The sequence below is a fragment of the Pomacea canaliculata genome, linkage group LG14 (genome assembly GCF_003073045.1).
Source record: "Pomacea canaliculata isolate SZHN2017 linkage group LG14, ASM307304v1, whole genome shotgun sequence".
Lineage (NCBI taxonomy): Eukaryota > Metazoa > Mollusca > Gastropoda > Architaenioglossa > Ampullariidae > Pomacea > Pomacea canaliculata.
In genome coordinates, this window is record NC_037603.1 from 8,379,216 (window position 1) to 8,402,729 (window position 23,514).

The following is a 23,514-nucleotide window of genomic DNA, read 5'->3' on the forward strand; positions in this document are numbered from 1 at the left end:
GTTGTAGCACAGCACATTTCTGACACTGAATTCGTTTTCATTTTCATCCAACCATGCAATCATTTTGTAATTAAATGGCTTTGCTGTTGTAACTCACTACAGGGACAAAATAAGGACGACATCTTGGATCAGATTTTTATTTGTCGTAAGTGTTAAAGTCACATTCGACTTTCTTTTCCCTCTGTGTGTGATGTGTGATGCCTCATCACTTCTCACAGAAAATAGTATTTCTTCTTTAGCTCATGTCTACATGATTATTTGATTACATATTTTTTCACTTACCTTTTTCTAGTCCAGCTTTTGACATTTCTTGCTCTTTTTTCGTATATATGTTCATTCGCATCCTCTCCCACGCCACCCGAATCATGGAGAAGAGAGTGAAGACACTGGAGAGTGCATGGGAGGGGGTCTGGTTCTCTCTATGGTTTCACACCGCAGGCCAAAGCAATTAGCCTCCTGTTGTATTGGCATAATGTTTGTTTGCAAGGCTACAAGATTCCCATCAGACGCCAGTGTCGTCCGTCTGAGGCGCCTCCTAGCCCACCAAGGCCATTGAAATCTTAGTCTGGAGCTATTCTTGTCCCCAGTCTACGGGAGGTACCTCCCTGGTGTCAGGAATGGCGCCATGCAAGCCACGCATGTCCATCAAAGTGCAGGTAGACAGAGCCATTGTCATTTCTACACTGTTAGTTGGAGTAAAGACCTGCAGGAGCTGGAGCAGGTCCACAGCGACATCTGCAGTCAACCATTGACATCAGCTGCAATGAACCCCACGTCCAGCAAGAAGGTCCTGGCAAAGGCTTCAAGCAAAGCTATTGACAAAGCAGTTCTGTCGGACAGCCTACTGTACCCACATGGACACCCTCATGCTGACATCTTGTACTGGGCACTGCATCACACTCCAACAGATGCACTGAAGCGCACAGTTATCTCCCCCAGTCCTTGCAAGAAACGACAACAGACAAAGTTCACAGGTTCACAGTGATCAAACGCGCAGCGCCATGACAAGGAGCCTCCCGAGCAGAAAACTTAGAGACAGCTGGCCTCGGGGAGCAGGGAAAGAGTTAATATGTTCGCGCACCCAGAGACAAAGTCTGTGACACAGATGGTGACAGAATATTTAAACTATAGAGATTACATTTCAGAGATTTAAGGTGGCAATGCCTGATTTCTGTAGAACACAAATACACACTGATATAAAAGTCAAATTCTACTCAATTCCCATCTCCAGCATACGGCGACATTAAAGTGAGTCGCTTAAGTAAAGGAAAATAAAAGTGAGCTCAAACATGCAAATGGCGAAAGCTCCCTGTGAGGAGTTGAACACTGCACTGACAGATGGTCACATGACTTACTGCAGCGGGTGGCTATGGACATCTCTAATGAAATAATGTCGAGTGCGAGGACAATAATGTTAACAAATACCGAGGGACCCACCAGCTTTTCAACTCAGGATTACCGCAAAAAATAGAAAACACATTCTTGTACTTTTACTTCCTCAAGCTCCAAGTCTTCTGCTCTTCAGTGCAGCTTTGAGCACCACACTCAAGGTGTCAAAGGTGAAGTAGACCGACCTTGTAGAAACTGCACTGAGACATAGTTGACACGTGTGCTCACTAGTTTGTAGTTGAATATCTGTGGTGATGCAGTAAGCCACAGGTACAGGAGTTTCTGTCTTCTGTCTTCTGTCTTCTGTCTTCTGTCTTCTGTCTTCTGTCTTCTGTCTTCTGTCTTCTGTCTTGGCTGTGGCAGAAAATAACGAAAGCCCTAGAAAGGCTGTAATGAAGAAATGTAGCTTTTATGGGCTTGTAATTAAACTCCTTCTTTCTTGAAAAGCTGCTTCTGTTCCAAGCCTTATTTCATATTAATTATATTTTATGGTTTTCCTTCAACAGACACGTGGCTGTCTGAAACAATGTCTGCCAAAAATGGAAACAAGTCTTGGCCACCAGATGCCAGACATGGAGCGAGTGGAGCAAGAAGCAGGATTATTATCTCGCTACATGAACAAATTGATGAACTAACTGAGCCGCCATGTGATGTAAAGGAAGGGAGATTATAATGTCGACTTCCTTCATAAAGACTCTGATAGTTTTCATTCAGTTGATTTACTCTTTGATTTTTGTATTTTTAATTATTTTGCTCATTCGTTCGCTCTTTTGTTCATTTGCTATTTGTTCTATTTTGTTTCCTTTATTATATTTTCTTCTCTTTTGTATTCGTTTCATCATATTTTGTTATGTATAGTACAGTAATAACTGTGCTTACATCAACTGTAAGTTTGTAAAGTTTGCAGACAAAGCTCTGTTGAACCGTTTGTACTGAGTACATGTCGTACAGCCAAAGCTCAGTAGACAGATAATCAACTGTATTGTAATAAGGTCGTTGTCGACACTGAGTATGAGCAGGTTGATATCATGATATCATGACGAGATACGCTATGTCCAGGTTACACAGGATTGTATGCTACCATCGGATTTGGCTACAAGGGACATAAGTAAATCAGCCTCCATACCCAGCCCCCAGCTTCCCTCCCCACAACAACATCGAGACTAATGATGCCACCATCACAGAAGTCTCTAACATCACTCACACCTCTACTACAAGCAGGTCAGGGGTTAGTCTCAGCTTTGCTTCAAGACGAGGGACCTAGTCCGGACCTTCTGACAGACCACACGGGGCTCATTGCCAGAGACCTCCAGTAGACACACAGGTCGACAACTTGTGGAGGGAAGGGAAAACAGCTGAGTCACTTGACACAGCGACCTCTTCTACATCGTTGTTAGTCACTTGACACAGCGACCTCTTCTACATCGTTGTTAGTCACTTGACACAGCGACCTCTTCGACATCGTTGTTAGTCACTTGACACAGCGACCTCTTCTACATCGATGTTAGTAAGACAATGGTGTAGAAGAACCGAGAGTTTTCGAAGTATTTTGGATGATACAGTGTTAGTGGCAGCCACGCGAGGTGAGAAGTCTGCTCGGACTATAAATCCCTCAATTGCGAGCTTCTCTGAGGCTCAAGACAGAAGATTTTTATCTCTTGCAGGAAATGTTAGCCAGTGTTTACTGTTTGAAGAATGTCGCACAACATTTCCATATCAGTCCCTAACATTTCCATGCTCATTAAAACATTTACCTCAGTCATCGTTGTGAGCCGACATCTCACCCTCAGCCCTCCTCGCAATTCTCACATCCTCCCGCTGATGTGTCCACCAAAGGAGACACGTGATAAATGAACAGAAAAATATAAGTTATAGAAAAAAGACAAAGAAGATTACAATGAAAATTCATCAAAATATCTTTTCGTTGAACAAAATGCAAATATGGTAAATAGACGATGTTGGGCACAGAGCAGGCGCTGAATGTTGAATTAGTTTGGCGGATGTGTGTTCAGTGACATCATCAACTGTCATCGTAGCGATGAGAGGCGAGAAAGTTCTTCACGACGACTAATGGTCCACTTCCAATGAGTAGCTGCCATACCGGAAGTCGCCAATGACAGTCGCCATGCGCAGACAGCGTCTGATGTCCCATGAGGTCGGAAACCCTGTAGAGTTGTGCAGCTGATGGAATGGAATGGACAGCGCCCCCTAGTGGCAGGATAAACATGCACAACAGGATGTGCTGATACCGGGTATCTACTGCAGCCATCTCTGTCTCGCGCACCACCCTGGGTAGATGGACTGATATGGCGGAGGATGGACTCCAAATGAACACGTGTCGACGGCGCCATCTGGTGTCAGAAGTCTTGTCCAGCGACTGAGTATTTGACCAGGACAGGATCCCCTGCTTGATGAAACAGTTGAAAACCTTGTTGATGTCTGGTGTCTCCGGCACCAAATGGATCTGTGACTGCTTCTGTCTCTTGGGACCAATGGAAGCGCAGTGCTCCCCCTTTGCTGTCACAGGAAGCTGTTAGCAGAGAAGTGTTAGCCTCCCTTTGTCACAGACAGGTGTGCACCAAAGTACAGACTTGAGTGACGGCTGCATGTCAGTGTTGGGTCAGGGCAAGTCAGGACCTTAGTGCGAAAAAGCGAGTTTAGCATTCTTTTTGTCAAAAGGTATGGAATGTTCTACAAGTTTAGATGGAGCTACATAATCAGACCACGTGACAAGTTCTGAACTTTTTGATGTCACAAAGGACACGGCTGGAGGTCTAGGGTAGAGGAATTTGGATCTTTCCTCAAAGTTTCGGCAGATATGATTGTTCTTGTGTTTACATGACATAATTATTGTAATTTATTTTTTAAAGGTTTTTCCTTTATGAAAGATATTTTTATTTGAAGTCTAATTTTATGTTATCTTGCTATATAAGTATGTAAGTTCGCATGGAGGTTGTGACAAAGGTAAACCAAGAGCAGGAGACTTCATCATGTATTTAACCAGCTCGACCTGAGGGCGGCGTGGACGTCACATTGAGACGACGACGACGACAACCCCACGAGGTGGCGCCTACAGTAAGCAGCTGTGAGGCAGGTTTTTATGTACATTGAGAGAAATCCATTTTCTGTGAAGATGTTGGGACTTTGCCACATAGAGAATCCAGTTGTTCCACTGCACCTTCATTCAGTTCAGACAGGAAGTCTTGGGCAACAAATGATGTTGTGAGGACAGCAACCAACGCTCCCTTCTATCAAACTGCGGAGTTTCAGGGGCATCCACAGGGCCCAGGGTACCTGTAGCTGATGGTCAAGTCAGATAATCCTGTCTCCCTGGTTACCAAAAGCAAGTCATCAACGGAACACAGCTCCACAGGTCTTTTCTGTTCAATGTGATGGCACAGGCCGTCTATGTTCACACACATCACTGGTGTTACTCAAGTCTTATACAACATCAGAACATACAAATACCATGTCACTGCACTTCACCACTTCTCCCATGACTGTTGGCAGTCAATAAACTGTTACCAAAGGACTCAGGGTATCCCTCCAGGCTAAACACAAATCAATGGCCTCCTCACACTTTTCACCCAAAATACATCCTCCAGGAGGTCCCTCCAGACTCAACGAACGAACTTTTTGTGTGCAGTTTACTACAACAGCATTTTGTACTTCATCAAGAACTAAGGATTTGTGTTATCAGCTAGGTCCTAAAGGGATCAGCGCTATTTCAAGAGAACATCACGTGACTGACGCAATACGAGCTCATTGGATGCGCCCTCCACTGCTGCCCCCCCCCCATGTCAAGCTTCAGCCACTTTTTTACCTTCGCGAGCGACGGGCTTGAAGGAGGAGCACGATGGTTGTGTAGCAACAACAATGTTTTGTGACAACAACAATGTTTGACAGGACAACAATTGTTTCTTTCTGTGCTCTGCTCCTCACCGCACGCCAAGTGCGCGAAGTAAAATTTAACTTCAGATGTTGGGCTCCATGACACCTGCATTGTCTGTCCTTTCATTGACTGTTGAACTTTTGGAATGTTTCCAGGCCTGGGGTCACGGTCAGGGCATAGAGGGGGGTGGTGTATGTGTTTGTACAAAGGCCCCCTCCCTGCACGTAAGACACCGGCAAAGTCTCGCAAGTTTCATGAGCCTCACTTGGGAGCCGTGTGAAGCCCCCCCTCCATGTTGTTGTTGTTGTTGTTGTTGTTGTTGTTGTTGTTGTTGTTGTTGTTGTTGTTGTTGTTGTTGAAATGACAAAATGACACTTGCATACTGAGGGGATGCTGCTATACATTATTATTATTATCATTATTATCATTATTATTATTATTATTATTATTATTATTCGTAATTAACTGCAAGCTTTTGTTCTTGATGGGTCATCAAGTTTGTACTTTTTAAAAAGATTAATAAAAGTGGATTCCTAACGGCAATGTCCTTGAAAGAACAAAAAATTCGGAGACTTTGCTAACATTGAACAGATACCTGGTCGATAACACACAAGGCACGTGCACTTTGATGTCACGTGTCACGTGATCTGATGGGGCGTCGAAACGACGACGTCTGGGACCGTTGCCCTGGAGACGCCGCCTCGCAGACGGTGAGATGGACCATCGTCAGACGTCAGTCGAAGCATTCATCAGGTCTAGAGACTGGCCAAACACGGGTGGACACTCGGAAAGTGCCGTCTGGCCTCGGACACACCAGTCATTACCAGCCGGTGTCGCGGTCAACATCTCCAACCACATCAGCGACGTGCAGGGCTGGACTCTTCACTCGGGTCTGATGTCCTCTACATGCTGGCACTCACAGCCACAATTAAGAAATCACAGGAAACATCACAGAAACAAGCAGTGACACAGGCTAAGCTGCCTTTCTACATGAAATCTGTTATGTGATAGAAAGTACATCGCAAAGGTGGAGATGTCAGAAAATGTTGACAGAGACGGAAGCCATTGGTCCTCACAGACGCGGTAAAACGATTGCGAGAAACAGAAAAAGACAGACACAGAGATAGACAGAACCTGCAGAGAGGAACACAGAGAAAAAACATGCACACAGCAATAAATTAAATACAAACAAAATACAACTGTTTCCTAGACCATTCCAGACGGACGTTAAACTGTTATCCTGTCTGTCTGTCTGTCTGTCTGTCTGTCTGTCTGTCTGTCTGTCTGTCTGTCTGTCTGTCTGTCTGTCTGTCTGTCTGTCTGTCTGATCCTCACAACTGTACATTTCCTCCTGTCATAATGTTTTGTAATTCTAAATATAGCTCTACCGATTCGGCATCTTGCTTACTTCAGAAGAAAACACAAATGTTGATGTTGATGACAGCTGTACTTCCGGCTGTTTGAACTCAGTGATTCTCAGTAGAGATTCATTACTTACAAAGGACATATCCAAGAAATGAACGAAGGCGTGTTTCAATATTCATTTATAAATTAACATTACTATCACTGGGTGAACATTAGCCAAGAAAAGAGCGCGAAGATGAAGAGAGCATTTGATGAACCCTCGCTTCGTGTTTCTCTCGTGGAAAAGGAAAGACATTGAAGCAGACTACAAGAAATAACGGGTCCGACTGTCTGCTGCACTGAAGTAGGTGTTACATTGTAAATCATTGTATTTTTCTTTGCCAGACCCGACACTTGCTTGACATGCTGCTCTCCATCCTCATTGCCTGACCTTAGCAGACGGTCTTATCAGCTAACATTTCGCTTTTTTCCTCGAACTCTCCGACTATTGATTGAGGTTGACCTTCTAGTCAGCTTTCTTGGCTTTTGTTCTGATGTCTGGTGTACACCATCATCCCTCCTGCAGGCACTGAAGCTACCTGTCGATAGTTCCGCAGTTTGCTTTCCACAGGAGGTCGTGCCTGACTTCTGTAGACATTCTTTGTTTCTAAATGGTATTGCTCGACGATGTGGCAAAGTGGTTTCCATTACAGCTTCATGATGTAAATATTACAACACATCCTGTGCAGTGGATTAACTAGGTGGGCTTGGGGTCTAATGTGACCCCTTTAACACACCCTGATGTCTAGGGTCACCAAACCTCAGGCGACCACCGTGTCATGAAGGGATTTCACACGATGCCTTATTGTTTTCTATTTTGTCTCAGCGCCTTCATCGTCGCCCAGCGCTGATAAGATGTTTTTGTCTGTTACAAGTCATCAACAGTGTCAGTTGTTTTTGTCTGCTACAAGTCATCAACAGTGTCAGTTGGTTCCTCGTGCAGTTCATCCACAGACTGAGGCCTTGCTGGTCCACTTGACCTCCAGTCCTTAGCCAGAACCACGTGACACGTACCGTGCAAAGAAAACACCAAGGGCCACTTGAGTGCCTGGAAAACTGAAAGAAAAGTAGCCTCCCATGGTGGGGAAACCTCTATAAATAGCCCAGGAACCCTCGGGGCACGGGGGACAGCCGCCCCCTCAATAGAGAGACCGAGGACACAAGCGTGTGAACGTCGTTCACTGTCAACAGTTGGCTCCTCAAGCTCCACAGCCATCATCTTCCATCGCCACTGACGACCTTAACAATAATTGAATTATTGGAGTGACAGACAATTGTTGAGTTCGTAGCAAGGGAAGAAATATTTTTGCGAGCTCGTGACTGGACTGCAAACCGCTGACATGACTTAAGGTTGATTGGCACTGACTGTCATGTTGTTGTTTTCATGTTGTTGTTGTCATGTTGTTGTTGTCATGTTGTTGTTGTCATGTTGTTTTTGTCATGTTTTTTTCATGTTGTTTTTGTCATGTTGTTGTCATGTTGTTGTTGTCATGTTGTTTTTTTCATGTTGTTGTTGTCATGTTGTTTTTGTCATGTTTTTGTCATGTTATCTTTGTGATGTTGTTTTTGTCATGTACAAAAATCTGTTTCTTCTCCTTGCTCTCGGCACTGCTCAGCTCCCGCAGTCATTCTAGGTTAGCCTGATATCTGAAGAGAAGAGTCGGTGTCGAAATTCCCGGAAGAAAAAAGTTCTGAGAAAGTGAAATAACCTCTATTTCGGGAAGTTTCTTGTATTGTGTGCCACTATCAGGGAGAACACGATGCCCTGTGGCAGTTCTGATACTCAGTTGGCTGGTTAATGTAAATAAAAACATAATGTCAGACTGCACTCTCTCACCCTTCTGTACTGGCCACTACCTCCCTACATCCCTGACACTCAGTCCTGCAAACATGTTTCTATCTTCAAGACATTGATGTTAGTAAGATCATCATTTCATCACTTCGAGTTCAGGAGAATATATCTGCTTTCTCTTTCTCTTTCTTTCTCTCTGTCTCTCTCTCTCTCACACACCACACAAATTATTTATTTTTTACATTACAGGCAACTGAGCAGAAACTATAAAATAATTCTTCATGAGATAACATGGGAGTAACATACACAAAAAGACAACCGTTAAACACCGCGACCGTTCTAAAGAGATTAAAAAGATTTAAATAATTGAATGAAAACTGACAGGCTTCGGAAAGAGGGGAAGGACTGAAAGTGGAGATGTCAGAGTTAAAACACGAGGCTTCTGATACAGAAATGGAGAGTTTCAAACCTTCAAAAAACCCAGAAGTGTAGTTGAGTCCCGAATGTGAAAAATCTTCGTCAAGTTGTTTTATTTTGTTTCTGAATCTTCGCTTTCATAAAATGTTTGCAACAGAGATTATTGAAAGGACAAAACGAGAACAAGTTGGTAAATAGGAGTGAGAGAAGGTTAATAAAGTGAAGGAAGAATAACATGAGAGACGCCAGAAGTATGAGGACTTTGGCCGGTGGTGGTTCGTTTCTCACAACATTTGTGTGTTTGCTTCCTGGGACTGTTTCCTGTCGAGTCTGACATTGGTCAGTCCTGGCTGGTCACGTGGTGTCAGTGGCCGCCACAGGTCGACAGGAGACGAAACCGTCTGGTCACGTGACGACCGTTACTAGCGTAAGGTGTGGAGAAGGTTGTGGGTGACATGTCCGACTGTCACACTTACCTGTAAGACAACACAGGTACACTGGAGAACTGGGTGTTGAGAAGGTGAGGCGTTGTCACCTGGCCTGGCATCCACAGGCTGCTGATAGTGTGAAGGGGAGACAGCGAGTGGAACAAAGATGATGTCAGACAGCGAGTGGAACAAAGATGATGTCCGACAGCGAGTGGAACAAAGATGATGTCAGACAGCGAGTGGAACAAAGATGATGTCAGACAGCGAGTGGAACAAAGATGATGTCAGACAGCGAGTGGAACAAAGATGATGTCCGACAGCGAGTGGATATAAAGATGATGTCCGACAGCGAGTGAAACAAAGATGATGTCAGACAGCGAGTGGAATAAAGATGATGTCCGACAGCGAGTGAAACAAAGATGATGTCAGACAGCGAGTGGGATATAAAGATGATGTCGACAGCGAGTGAAACAAAGATGATGTCAGACAGCGAGTGGATATAAAGATGATGTCAGACAGCGAGTGGAATAAAGATGATGTCAGACAGCGAGTGGATATAAAGATGATGTCAGACAGCGAGTGGATATAAAGATGATGTCGAGACAGCGAGTGAAACAAAGATGATGTCAGACAGCGAGTGGATATAAGATGATGTCCGACAGCGAGTGGATATAAAGATGATGTAGACAGCGAGTGAAACAAAGATGATGTCAGACAGCGAGTGAATAAAATGATGTCCGACAGCGAGTGGATATAAAGATGATGTCAGACGCGAGTGAAACAAAGATGATGTCAGACAGCGAGTGGAATAAAGATGATGTCAGACAGCGAGTGGATATAAAGATGATGTCAGACAGCGAGTGAAACAAAGATGATGTCAGACAGCGAGTGGAATAAAGATGATGTCCGACAGCGAGTGGATATAAAGATGATGTCAGACAGCGAGTGAAACAAAGATGATGTCAGACAGCGAGTGGAATAAAGATGATGTCAGACAGCGAGTGGATATAAAGATGATGTCCGACAGCGAGTGAAACAAAGATGATGTCCGACAAGACACATTCCCCTCAAACTAGCTTTTGGCAAAACTTTTATCCCACCCTCTCTGAATGTGTATTTTTAGTGTCCAGCTAATTCCAGTTTTTCAGCTTCACTGGTGATTGCTTTTGTGGAAACTACTTCAGAGCATTGGGTAAAGTGAGCATGCGTGCGTGCGTGCGTGCGTGCGTGCGTGTGCGTGCGTGCGTGCGTGTGCGTGCGTGCGTGCGTGCGCGCGTGTGTGCGTGTGCGCGTGTGTGCGTGTGTGCGTGTGTGCGTGTGTGCGTGTGTGCGTGTGTGTGTGTGTGTGTGTGTGTTCACGCGTTCACCTCAAATAATTAAGAAAGCTCTACAGTTGGAAGTAGGTGAGGGGTGAGGTCTCGGTTAATGGTTTGGGCTTTGGTGTAGCTTTTATCTCGGACAGAGTGACAGAGAAGAAAGCGATGTGAGAAAGCCAGTGTCACGGATGTTCGCGTGCTGTGATGATGAGAGGCAATTGTGAGGATGTTGGTTGGGGTGTGAATGGGAGGTAATGAGCAGCAAGAGTGGCTGAGTGTGAGAGGTCAGTGTCATGTGTAGGGGAGACAATATCTTATACTTCAAGTTGGAGGAAACCTCTAGAATATGTGGGTGGATATGAACTCAGTGATCGTGAGATTGCTGGGTAGGTCAGGGACCGACCGTCGATGGCGGAAGACCTTCATGCACCACTGCACTTTGCACACCAGCTCTAGCTTCGTCTGATGGAGGTGACTTGGACAGTTTTAAAACATTAGTTAAGGAGGGAAAGGTAATAATGCAGTTAATGAATTGTTAATGCAGATTTATTTTAGTGTGATTCACGGTGTAGGGCGTGTAAGGTTAGAACATCTTTGTCCTGATGTGATTGAATGAATAAGTGAATGAATGATTGAATGAATGAAGACTAAAGACTTCAGTATTTCGTAGTGTGGACTGGAGCTCCTCACATTAAGCTTTGAAAGATATGTAAGGACAAACTGCAGCACTAGGCGCACCAGATGTTACAGGTTCCTCCACTGGGAACCATTTTGTTGGGTGTACAAGCTGGTGCTACAGGACTCCCCACACTGACATGTGCTCCATCTTGGGATAAGAGGGTTAGAGTAACGATCCTCCCTACCATGGAGCTTGAGGTCTGTGAGGTGTCCTCCCTCGCCAGCCTCACACCTTGTGTTTGATGGTCGTAGGCTGTTAGGCTGCAGGAAGTGGTCTCCCTCGGCCCTCACCCAAGACTTTCTATAACATATCATCTGTTGTGTCAGGGGCTAAGAAATTATTATTATTATTATTATTGATTTTTTACGATTTAAGATAAGCTGAGTGTGAAAGATATATATATATGTGTGGATCATGGAGCATCATTCCCCAGAGACAGATGGCACAATGAAAGCAGTGTCGTGCCGAACTTTGCACTTCATCATTTTTAAGTTGATCTTCATTCCTTTAGTTGCTGAGCCGTCTAGCACCAGGCTGCAGGCTACAACCTGCCAACAAGATTTTGTTTGCCTGGTAACCCTGAGACTAACATCACGTGACACCGTCTAAACTACACACAGCACAATCTGCTTAGTCTGCTGTTAAACACACACAGACCCTCCCTGGTGTATGAGGGTCAAAGGTCATCTGCAACTAAACTCATTTTACACACTCGGAGAACCTCAGAACAGCTTTTCTCTTCCTCTCTCTCTCACACATACACTTACTCACTCTCTCTCTCTCATTCACACTCACACACTCTCACACACACTCTCTCTCACATACTCACACACTCATTCTCTCATTCACACACACACACGCTCTCTCTCACTCTCTCACTCACACACTCACACACTCACAGCCGACTTTTCCTCCTGGCTGTACCCAGTGTCCAGACCCTAGTCTCGCGCCTGTCACCCATGTCAAGATGGCGGCTGTATTTGCTGGCAGGACAGACAAGGGGAGGTGTGAAGTTGGGGAGCAAGAAATCTCGGTGAACTTTCGGTGTGATTCCTGTCGGTCTTTCTTTCTCCACTTTGGTGTTTTAAGCGTTTCTGACTTCTGTAAATCCATGCACCAACCTGTGTGTCCACTGACCTGTTCCCTCACTCACTGGTGATGGACAAAAGGCATAAAATTAAATAATGGAAACGGTTAGTTGATCAACCCGCCAATGAGACAGACGACGATGAATGGTTGACAAATGATCAAACCAGATGCGAAAATTGATAAACAAGTCAGTTTGTTGAGGACAGTCAAACAAGCTAGTCTGTTGACCTCTCATTTGACCCAGGCTGGGTGGAGAAAGTCAGTCAGACCACACTTGTACTAATGCTGCAGTTCAATGTACCCAACACTCTTTGTACTGGAGAAACTTTCCAGTGAAATTACCAGTAATGATTCAGACCCTCGTAGCAAACGGTCAATTAACTGACAAGAGAGGAATTCAACAGGTATTTCAGATTATTTGGAAGATGGGGGAGGATGAGGGCCGAGGTGGTCATGCAAAGCGGACACAAACATGTGAATCGTAGAAAATGAAACTCTTACTTGAAAAGCCTAATGACAGCCAACATTACCAGGAGCTGTCCTCTTCTCAACTCTCGTGGGCCGAATGGAAATTAAATTAAAGATGCAAATCTGACAAATAGTCGGTAAGGAGACAAGTTATGGAGAATTATTTAACAATCCTTCGAGGGACAAGCCGTGCAGCATTTTTCTTCATGGTTGGGTTAAGCTCATTTTAAAATAATAATTCGGAAAATATGAGTACATGATTATGATTATTTTTCAAGATATAAGCCTTCAAACAACGGCCTTAGGAAAGCCGGAGAAAATTACTCTCCGAGACTGGAGAGTTCTGCTGCGTCCAGTAGTCATGTGACAGTGAGTGGCTCAGTGAGACAAACCTCTCCATGTCTTGCAGTCGGCTGAAGAAACATCGCTCAGGTTGTTCAAGAAACCCTTTTATACCCAGAAAATAAGAGCTGAGTTCTGGACCAGAGCTCTACACATCTGAACTTTATTTACAAACTTCCACTGAGGTTAAAACAAATTGAAAGGTCCAAACCGATTTCACCCAACAGACTGGTAAATAAATCTTCTGCAGATGAACATTTAATGGAGAAGAATGAGGGACACTGAGTCTACATTGTGTGAATATCATGAATTGTCTCTTACTCAGTGAGCGCGTGTTAGTTAATCCTTCCATGTGTATTATTGTTACTAAAATGTAAACACATTTCAAATGCTCCTTGGTCGAAGACGAACTCCTGTCATATTTCTTCACTTGATAGACCGTTGATTTCCATGGTTACATTTGTATTTTAAGCCACAACCGACTGCTGATAACGACTTTTTACATTAAAATGTAACATAATAGTTTGATACATATTTAGCGATGTAAAAACTTATTTCTTCCTCGTTTAACTGCAAGCAAAGTTGATGTTTACTTTAGGTGCATTGCTGCAGGTAGAAGATGTCGTGCAGACGACACTATTCTGACAAACACTTTCGTTTATTCCCTTTCTTCACTTCCTGTTTTCTCCAGATATCAGAAATCCAGGTATCGTGTAGAGAGAAACATTAATATAAAATCTCTTTTACCTCTTTGTCATTAAATAGAACTGGGAGAGGTGTTTGTGATGCTGAGTGTGTGCTCTTGCAGTTAATGTCTTGTGGCTAGTTGTTAGAATGTTTATTGAACTCTGTTCAATGTTTATTATACCATGCTAAATGTTTATCATCTCATATTAAATGTTTATCATACCATGGTACAGTTTGCGCGTTGTTCTCTCGACTCCCATGTAACCGAGGTTCATGTCCTGAGTGAAGGATGAGACTCATTACCAGAGTGAAATGAGTATCTGAGTTGAGAGTAAAGACACTCATGTAACTGAGGTTCCTGTCCTGAGTGAAGGATCAGACTCATTACCATCGTGAAATGAGTATCTGAGTTGAGAGTAAAGGTTCTCGTCTGCTCCTTGCGTTTTGAGGCACTTTACTGTGAAGTTTACTTCAGGAAGTACATCATAAAGTGCATTCCTAGCCAGATAGTAATCATGATGTGAGTGTGATACATCATTATATTTGAAGAAAAAGCCAGGAACTGTCAGACCTCGAACATGGTGTGCCATATGAAGGTCGCTATGAAAGCAGGAGGAACAAAGCGGATTCTCGCCGAGCCAAACCCTTGATGTGTTCCTCACATGTTCCTCACATGTTCCTCTCATGTTCCTCTCGCACGTTCCTCACATCTTTATCGCACTTTGAAAGCCGAATCATCAGAGGAGATCCTCCAGGAGGAGACATTTTGATGGGACAAATGCAAGCTGTTGGCGTGTGGAGGGAGGCAGGGGGAGGCGGGGGGAGGCGTGGGAGTTATCGACCTTCCACCTCAGCTGACAGCACGTCCATCCGCTGCCTCTCCATGACAACACATCCGGGTGGCACAGGAGGCCAAATGTCAGATTACTTTACATCACCAGTGGTCTCTAATGGCCGGTGCTTGAAACTCTCCATTTCCTGCTTCAAGAACTAGTTGCATGTTTGTCAGTCAGTCCTCGTTTAGACCTTAAGCACAGTTTGTGTAAGTGGACAATTTCTCCGTCTGTGGGCTCTGCTCCTAAATATAGCAGAAGGTGAGATGATGCGGAACAGCTGGGTATGAGATGTGAGTAGTATACAGCAGCTTAGGGCAGACATGCTTTGGTTTCCTCTTCCCCTTTTAATTCCACAGCAGTGCTACCCCACTTCCTGTTTGCGCTACCTGTACTCTGTAAGATCGGCGCCACCCGTCACATTGTGTCTACCCGCTACCAACATCTTGTCTGGGTGTTTGTTTTATCCAGACTTGATGACTGCAACTCCTTGCTTGGTGGCTGCCCTGTATACCTTCTTCACACACTCCTTGCTTGGTGGCTGCCCTGTATACCTCCTTCACACACTCCTTGCTTGGTGGCTGCCCTGTATACCTTCTTCACACACTCCTTGCTTGGTGGCTGCCCTGTATACCCCTTCACACACTCCTTGCTTGGTGGCTGCCCTGTATACCTTCCTTCACACACTCTTGCTTGGTGGCTGCCCTGTATACCTTCTTCACACACTCTTTGCTTGCTTGCTGCCCTGTATACCTTCTTCACAAACTCCAGAAAGTACAGAAGTCTGCTGCACGTCTGGTGCTTAGAGCAGGACACGTGACCACCCCCTTCTCCTTGTCTACACTGGCTTCCCTCCGTTGTGGCCTCCAGTACAAGCTGTCCGTGATGTGTTTTCATTTCTTTGCTGGCTCCTGCCCTGATTATTTCTCTCAACTTCTCTTCCCTGACATCCCAGCTACACAACTCCTCTCCTCGTCTGACGACTGTCTCCTAACTCTTCCTGTCACCAGAACAACAACATGTGGCCACAGGATGTTTAGTTATTCTGCAGCCAAACAAACAAACTCTCTCCCTTTCCATACCCGCCACCTACCCGCTATAGAATCCTTTACATATGCACTGAACACTCACCTCGTCCTTGACCATTGCTCCCTACCCTCACCTTCCGCTTTCGCTACTTTCGTCCTCGTCCTCGTCTGCAGAATGACGATACTCTCAGTCCTTGTTACTCGGTGCCTCTGTGTGCTTTCTATGTTTGTCTTTTATTTGTCTTCAGTACTGATGTTTCTTCCTCCTTCCCTCGTATGCTGTCCATGGTGTCCATGGTGTCCACGCCTTATTCCTGTTGTCAAGACTAAGAGCAGGCTCCATGCGCTACATAAACATTTGTTTATTGTTATTCGCCATGCGTTCCGAAGTTTCCATCGACAACTAGTGAGACCGATAGAATTTGTACCAGCAGGATTTTTTTACCAGGTTTTGGGATGGACATCACGGCTGCCTCTCTCCATGAGGGAGGGGCACAGCCGAAGACCCAAAGAAAGTTAAAAGAAGGAGGAGGAGGAGGAGGAGGAGGAGGAGGAGGAGGAGGAGGAGGAGGAGGAGGAGGAGGGAGGCCAGTGGAAGATCAGGTTAGCTGCTGATAAGAAATGTTGTTTAGGCCACATGCATTTCTGATGGCCTGCTGCACTTACTGAGAGAGAGAAAGAGAGATTGCACTGCTCAGAGTTACCGGAAGACAAGTCACAGCAAGCAGATTCCTGGACAGACAGGCACTGAAAGTCAGGAGTTTGAGCTCTGATGAGTGTCACATCCAGGGGCTGGGTGACAACAGTGGGTCCTACCTGCAGGTGGCCGACTGAGCCATTGAAACCTTCCCTTCATCTTCATCATGGCCGCCCACACCGAATGGGAGGAGGTGTGGGAGGATAGTGAGGACACCCACACCTTTGCTACCCAAGTTTTCTGATTTGTTAAAACATTTAGCGACCCTGGGGTTGGCTGGGTTTGGAACTGAGCGCATTTTGCGAGTGGGAGGGTGGAAGGCAAGAGCTGAGCCTTCGTAAAGCCATGCTTAGTCATCTGACACTCCTCTGTGTACCATGACCCCTCCTAGACAGTTACTGGCTGTTTACCTGAACGATCTAACCTTTGTTTGCTGGTCATGTGACGATGCTATACACCTCGAGTTGTGTCCCCTAGTCACATGATAAGATGGTGGCACAGATATAACAGCTATAACAACACTAGAATAAAGATCTTACACGTGGCATTCAATATTTTAGTCGCCAAAGGTTTCAGGGATGTTGTGAGGGTTGAGATGCTTGAGTCATTGTGACGACTGAGTGCCACTGCCACCTGTGGAAGTAAAGATGAGAGACAGCATGGAGTGCGACAGGACTTGTTGCACCTGTGTGACTCTCTTCAATCTACAAGCTGTCCTCATCCCGCTGGCCTCTCGGGCTTTCTCAGCTGCACACAGTTCGGGGAATAGTCCAGAAGTTGATATTCAGAGAAGTCAAACCATCAAAAGCAAGAACGTGAGAGGGACGAGAGTAGGAAGAACAGCATAACAGGAAGGGGTGGCGACCTCACCCACCCGGCCAGAGACAGGCTGGGTGCCCACGGGGGCAATAGGGGGGTGTGTGTGGTGGGGACGATTTACACACATACACGTGTGCATTCCGGTATTCCAAGTTAATCATTCCATCCCCGCCATAATTGTTTTTTGTTGTTTGTTTTTTTTTTTGAAGACCAGACCAAACTGACATGGACTTTAAATGAAACTAGTTTTTAGAAAAATTCTTTGCGAAGCAGGTCACGTGGTCAGCTTGAGAGGCCTTTAAACACTCGTTTTCATTCAAACTATTTTTGGTAGCCGGGACTTGAAATCGCCAGGGTAGAAAAATAACCTAATTTTCATGTTTCATGTTTAGCCAGCTTTGATTTCATTTATTTTGTTGTTGTTTAGCTTTTCAAGCTTTTGTACTCTAAGCTCGGTGTGTGTATTTCTCTTTTGTTGATATTTTCTCTTTCAGATAATGGGAAGAGTGTTTGTTGTTGTTCCTCTGGTCGGCGAAAGTGGAAGCAGACACTTGCGTGTATTCACAAATCCTCAGCTCTTATTAAAAGTATTAACATTTTTTACAACTTTGGAATGGTTAAACACCTGTTCTAATCTACTATTGTTTCCTTTTTCTAAATACAGCTGAAAATCATTTTGATATACTTGTTGATATCATTGTTCAAAACATCAACAAATATCTTCAAAATGACTTTATTAAAATGTTCCAGTCCTGTTTAACGATCAAGTTCATTCATTCAATGGTTCTGAATCTTCATATTCATATTTTTATTCATATTTTTATATTCATATTTTCATATTCATATTTTCATTCATATTTTTATTCTTATTTTTATTCATATTTTTATTCATATTCTTATTCTTTAGGTTAAGTGACATCAACTCGACCTTTAACCCCGAATAGTCGTCAGTAAACAAGTTTTCATAATTATATTTCCGTCTTTCGGTGGTGTTTTAGTCGCCATAGCTTCTAACATTCGGAAAGTTCGTTTAGGACTTGTGACTACCGGTGCAGACCTCTCCTCCCAATGTTAGCAAAGGAAGGTCCAGTGTGGACACCCTCACGGATCGCTCTATTAAGCACGTTTTTTAATTATGTAAAATAAGTTTTCACTTAATAATTAAACTGTTCTAAAGAAGAGTTCTGTGGACCTGAATGTGAACGGTCAGCAGTAAGAAGCTCATGTAAAATTTTCTGTTGCTTGTTGCTACTCGCGCCTAGTGGAGCCGAGGGCCGCATTAGTGATAGAAGTGAGGTGAGTGAGGAGAGTGAGTGAGTGATGAGTGAAGTGATGAGTGACATGTGAGTGAGTGAGTGAGTGAGTGAGGGTGAGTGAGTGAGTGAGTGAGTGAGTGAGTGAGTGAGTGAGTGAGTGAGTGTGAAGGAGTGAGTGAGTGAGTGAGTGAGTGAGTGAGTGAGTGAGTGAGTGAGTGAGTGAGTGAGTGATGAGTGAGTGAGTGAGTGAGTGAGTGAGTGAGTGAGTGAGTGAGTGAGTGATGAGTGAGTGAGTGAGTGAGTGAGGAGTGAGTGAGTGACTGAGTGAGTGAGTGAGTGAGTGAGTGAGTGAGTGAGTGCAGTGAGTGAGTGAGTGAGTGAGTGAGTGAGTGAGTGAGTTGAGTGAGTAGTGATCCGAGTGAGTGAGTGAGTGAGTGGATCAGTTTTGAGGTACATCATCTTCGCTTAAAGCTCTATTTTTAAAAGAATGTTTTGAAGTTTGTGTTACTGACAGCCGCATAAAACAAACTGACGGAAATGAGTAAGCCTGAAAGTTTGGAAACATTTTTATCTCCCTCATCTTCCTCTGTGTCACCTCTCCATTACCAAAGGCCTTTCACGCCGGCCTCCACCCAGTTTCCAATGTGTTGAGTGAGATGTAGACACGTGATCAATACTTTGAGAGACTTGCCCCTCGTGACCTGAGAGTGATGATGTTCATAAGACTTTTTGTCGCCCAGCTCACTGCTCGTAGTCATGGCCATCATGCCAGCCATAGAGCAGGCCCCCCTCTGTAGTCTACCTGCCTCGTGACCAAGTCAGGGGGGAAAAGAAAGAAATGCTCCACTGGATTTGAGTCATTTTGCACCGGGAGATGTGCTGGAAATGTTGAGAGCACTCAGATCACAAGCCGCCCTCAAGCTGCAATTTCTGGTCTCCAGCAGAGCTCGGTCCCTGGGGACACCCACCTTGCTACACCCACACCTGTCGCACTGCCACCTGACCCCCGCCACCGCCCACGGAAACAGGGCGAGAACATTAGTAGAGCAACAGCAACCACTGCATCTGAGAACTAAGTGTGAGAGAGAGAGAGTGGAGAAAGAGTGGGATGATCAAAGCAACCAGATATTTCGAATATTGTACTTTTGCTATAATAAGATATAATATAATAAATATATGTAATAAAATAATAAAAGCACTATCAATAAAGATTTGTAAGTAAATAGCGTGTAATGATTTACCATCGTCATAGAATTTTCCCGAATTTAAATGAAAGTTTGGCTGACTTCATACTGAACTCATTCTTGCACAAAGGTCCGACAAAGCGTGGACTGGTCTGTCCGCCATAGAGATGGACACACGGCGCTCACCCAGCGTTCAAAGGTCAGTCGGCCGTGAAATTCATTCAACCTCAGGGCTGTACACAAGTCACAATCTCTGATTAGCCTGTGTACTGGCCTGAAGACACGTGACCAGGAGGGATGACGGTGTTGAAACCATCTACTGTACAAACACAAACCTTTTCTTGCCTCGTATAGTGCCACCCGTGTTGCCACCCTGTCACTGAGTGTCACAAAGCGACAACAGAAGCCGATGGCAGGGATGCTGACCAGATGAGCCACTGATGCTGACTCCCTGTCAAGCATTTTTGTCCCAACGCTTGGCTTACTGTAACCCCTTATGGCTGTCTGGCCTTATAACACCTCTCTCACCTGACAAGCAATCCCTGCTTGTGGACAAGCCTATCATTGTGGCAATCGCACCTTACAATTACTACATTACAATTGCTACCTTACAATTACTACATTACAATTACTACATTACAATTACTACATTACAATTACTACATTACAATTACTACATTACAATTACTACATTACAATTACTACATTACAATTACTACATTACAATTACTACATTACAATTACTACATTACAATTGCTACCTTACAATTACTACATTACAATTACTACATTACAATTACTACATTACAATTACTACATTACAATTACTGCATTACAATTGCTACATTACAATTACTAAATTACAATTGCTACATTACAATTACTACATTACAATTACTACATTACAATTACTACATTACAATTACCACAGCAAGCCTAACCAAGGAGGAAGCCATGTGCACCATTGTGAATGTCTAGCTGTCTAGCGCCTTCTGCATCCAGTCTAGCCTGACCTTTGACCTCGAACAAAGGGAAGTATTATCTTTATTCGCCCAACCACCGGATGTGACGTGGAGCCTGGCGTGACGCCCAGCTGCGCAGCATCAATAAGTAAAGGACTGCCTGTCGGCACTTCCCAGTGTTGCCGGAATAAATAAATCATCGCTTTGACAGTTATCATTAAGCTCCACACATTCCTCCATTGTGTCATCAGTCATGGTCCCTCCCCAGGGGAAACAGCAGCATGGGATGAGGCAGGGAGAGATGATGAGGCTGCTTTGGTTCAGCGATCAGAGAGTTGGATGGACAAGGCTTTCACTTCAGTGCTCGACAGTCGAACTTTGAGGACACCAGTGAGGCATGGTCTTCACGCAGGTAAACTAACACACGCTTCACTGACTGCCAGTCAGATAGCATGGAGACCACAGTTTCAACTTCAACAAAATTATAAATGTCTAGTGGTTATTTCTGAGTAAGATATTCTACTAGCAGAAAAAAGTGTAACGAACCCGATCACCAGTAAGTAGACAGAGAATCTAATAGATGAACAAACAAAGAGGGACAGACAGACAGACGGACAGACAGACAGACAGACAGACAGACAGACGGACAGACAGACAGACAGACAGACAGACAGACAGACAGACAGAGGCCTTGGAGCCCACTCTCTGCTTTGCTAGTCCTGCACACTTGAACTAATAGCTACATCACAGACGCGGCAGAAGATTGCAGAGATAATTTTCTCTGTTTTTGCTCCTAGAGAGTTCGCGAAGTTTGTTCATCCTCCCAGCTTCCCGCTGAGAGCAAAATTACTTTGTGAGCCGTGCGACGACCCTGAGCTGCGGTAAAGCAGATTGACAGAAGATTCCAGTCTCTTTGCTGAGTGGCCATCTTGATATTCAGCAGGACAGATGCATGCCGGACATTTCACAAGCTAAACCGTGTAAATGAGAGGAGCCCGGCCTGATAGCACTTGTCTCCAGCTCCGGTAAGGTATCCGTAGTGATGCACCCAAAGCCTCTTGTGACAGTCCTCCCAAGAATTTAGTTGAGTCTGGCAGTTGCTTGTTGTGTAATGTCTTTGGACAAGGGTCTTAACTCATATCTTTGTGAGAGTAGTCTGCCCAATGACACCACACTGGCTTCAGACTGTTTTAAGTGAGTGTTCAGGGGAGGACAACCTCATCAAAAGCCACATCACAGCAGGATTGACACTTCTTTCATGGACAGAGAACTGCACCTCACCCTCCCATTTCATTCCAGTGCCAGACATTTCTCGGACTGTTGTAGAAGATGTTGATGGACAGCGAACATGTTGAGACCCACGCTAATGGAGACAGGCATCATGGTCTGACCTCACTGGGCTTAGAAAGCAGGAGGAGAGTGTGGTGAGACTTGTAATAAACTGACATGTCTGAGGGCATAATGAGCACACTCTGCTATGTTTTAATGTGTCCTGTGAATGTTTCACTAACAAGCTCAACGAAACAAGCAGACGAACATCATGAGGATCCCGAGCGATGGTGGCCACACTGAATGTCCGTAGAACTCAAACCAAAATGAAGCAAACTTACATCATTGTCAAAGTTTGTTCTTAGTGCAATTGAATTAGAGTGAACACAGCACTGTAGCAGTCAGGTGGAAACACACTGGCGGAGACCTGGCTCTCACCTGGACACGTGGTGCTGGTGTAGGAGTTGCAGTTGCCACGTGACCTAAAGTAGAGGACTAAACCTTGGAAAGAAGTTCTAATGTGTGTCTCACAGCAGACATGGGAGGAGGCATTCATGCCGGGGTCCGCAAACCTCTCCGAGCCTCAGTCAAAAGCAGTTAATGCCAGGGCTTGGTCACGTGACACGCCAGCAGTTTCTAGCCAAGCTGCATCCGGAGGGCAGGCTGGAGGGGGGAGGGAAGATGGCGGGCAGCCCGAGTGCATCTCACAACATCAAAGAGAAGACAACTCCAGATACACAGCCCCACTGCGTGTAGCAGATTGAGATGATGTGGAGAGTAGTGTCCCCTGCTTTGTCTCCCTCGTCTCACCAGGGACAGAGACCAAGGGAGTGAACTAAAGCTGCTTCTGTCTGCTACTTTACACCTCCCTATCTCCCCATCTCTCTATTTTGATTTGCCATATCTTCTTTCTGGTGCGCATTGCTTTCATTTTCTTCGTCGATCCATAGTTTTTAATATCTGCTGCTCAGAGCATTAGGAGGAAGAGAGGCTGCACACTACTCACCCTAAATCATCGCGAAAACACTTTGATCGACTTGTGAGAATTGAATGATCAGACACCATCTCATCTCTCCTTCCTTTAACATTCGCGAAGCTAAATAAAAACTGAATGAAACAGGGTTAATTAATTTGAGTGTACACAGTTGTATGAGTAGTCGCTCCCCGCCCTCGACATCGTCCCGACATGTTGGCTGTCAGCTGACATTTTCTCGCCAGTCCTGACTCACTTGCCATCACCGGGTCAGGAGGACGAATCCATTCTCATTTTATCTGCTATTGATTAGCTTTTATCAATAAATTGTTTCAAGAGTTTTTATTCTCTGTTATTGCTTAGTTGCCAGTTTAGTTCGTGTTTATGTGAAAGGTGTTTTTAGGAGGAAAAGTGCTTTTCTCGTTGTGATTGCCATTCTCACAATCGTTCAAGAAATGTGTAAATCACTCTGTTAGTGTTCCGACTGCAATAAAGCCGCAATGTATAGTATTTATATTTATATAGTACTTGCGATGACAACAAATCAGGTTTGGCCTGTGAGAACTGTGAGTGGCCCCCCTTGTTTCACA

General features: G+C 44.7%; 1 protein-coding gene across 1 annotated transcript in view; it reads right to left on the reverse strand.

Moving 5' to 3' along the window:
• The window catches only part of LOC112555257 (thyrotropin-releasing hormone receptor-like), a 63,817-nt gene that overhangs the window by 37,332 nt on the left and 2,971 nt on the right, over window positions 1-23,514 (reverse strand). The window lies entirely within an intron of this gene.